The 1,530-nt window shown below is 63.9% G+C and overlaps 1 long non-coding RNA gene across 1 annotated transcript; it reads right to left on the bottom strand.

Moving 5' to 3' along the window:
* LOC115948954 lies at positions 1-1,403 on the bottom strand. Its single transcript, XR_004082684.1, has 3 exons — positions 1,063-1,403; positions 776-830; positions 1-46 (listed from the first exon to the last, which is right to left on the bottom strand). It is a non-coding gene; the product is annotated as an uncharacterized LOC115948954 (long non-coding RNA).
* Between the last annotated feature and the right edge of the window lie 127 nt (positions 1,404-1,530).

Genomic DNA, 1,530 nt, shown 5'->3' on the forward strand with positions numbered 1-1,530 from the left:
CGGAGTACGGCTCGTTGCCCTTCAGGTAGGCGTCCTGGGAATAGGCCTGGGGAGGGGGGGACACGGGTCAGGGAGGGGGGACAGCGTCACAATCCTCCACATTGCCGCCGTAGGGACGCTCTCTGCATCCCCCAATTCCTGAGCAAGCCTCCCATGGGGTCACAGCTGGGCTGGATGCAGCCCCCCCACACCCATCCTGCTTTCCCACGGGGTTCCCCCAGCTCCGAGCAGCGCTGACAGCAGCCGCAGCCCTTCTGTTGTCCCCTCCCCTCCTTCCTAAAATACCCGGCTCACGGCCATCCCGGCTCACGGCCATCCCGGCTGGCCCAGCTCACTTTTCACGTGCCCCTGACCCTGCACCAGGGGATTCCCAGAGCCCAGAGCAGGCGCAGGGTGGGGACCCCCCTGTAAAACCTCCCAGCCCTACGGGAAGGGGCCCCCAGGCTGGGGACAAGCAGTGAGTGACTCAAAAAAACACCAAATATCCAAGTTGGGATGGGACAGGCATCAGGAGGAGCCCCAAATTCAGGCCACCCTGCCAGGGCCACTGTCACACCCATGGCAGAGACACTTAGGGGGATCCAAGGATAAGCCAGACCCTGAAACCTGAGACAATTGATCCTCCAGCTGTGCCTGGGTGTGCTCCCCCAAAACCACAGGGCCCATCCCCCTGTTCCTGCCCCAGCACCCCCAGTTCTGCACCCATCGCTCCTCCAGGCGTGCTGGTGGAGCCCTGTCCCCAAGTGTCCCCAAGACACCTGCCCAGCAAACTCACCAGCTGAAGGATGTCCTCGTCCTTGGGCATGATGGAGAGCTCCAGCACATTGTCACTGTGGGACAGGGGACAGAGGGGTCAGTGTCACCTGTCCCCAAGCTCACACCTGTCTGGATCCCCCACGAGATGAATGTCCCTGTCCCCAGGCGATGGTGACAGCACCTTGCTGCCTGTCCCTGGTCACCCAAGCACCTCAGGGCCCCTGTCATCCCAGTGACACCCAGAGGGACAGAGCCTGCTGTGACGTGTCCCCACGCTGTCACCTCCCCTCCAGGAAGGGCACTCACCTGTTCTGGATCAGGGCGATCACCTGGGAGTAGGTTTTCCCGATGATGCTCTCCCCGTTCACCTTGACCAGCCGGTCACCTGCAGAGCCCGGGAAGGGGACAGTGTCACCACGAGGGAGTGCTGGCACCTGGATGTCCCCACGGTCACCCAGGGCAAGGTTTGAGCAGATCCCTGCCAGACCCCGCGTGGCAAAGGCAGCAAAGGGGGACCCCAGACCCAGGAGAACCCCCGAGGACCCCAAGGCTGCTCTGAGCACCCCAGCACCAGAGCGAGCAGAGCGCTCTCAGAACCAGAGAGAAGGGGCAGAAAGGGGCAGGAACACCAGAAAAAGAGCAGAATAAGCAAGAAATTTCCCGGCAGAGGAGGCGGAGCATTCCCGGGATCCCGCGAGTAGCCGGAGCCGCCCCCGGCTCCGCGTCCCCGCTCACCCCTGCGCAGCCCCGCCCGGTGCGCCGGCCCGCCCTCCC

This window comes from Geospiza fortis, unplaced genomic scaffold, assembly GCF_000277835.1.
Source record: "Geospiza fortis unplaced genomic scaffold, GeoFor_1.0 scaffold315, whole genome shotgun sequence".
In the NCBI taxonomy this organism is placed as follows: Eukaryota; Metazoa; Chordata; class Aves; order Passeriformes; family Thraupidae; genus Geospiza; species Geospiza fortis.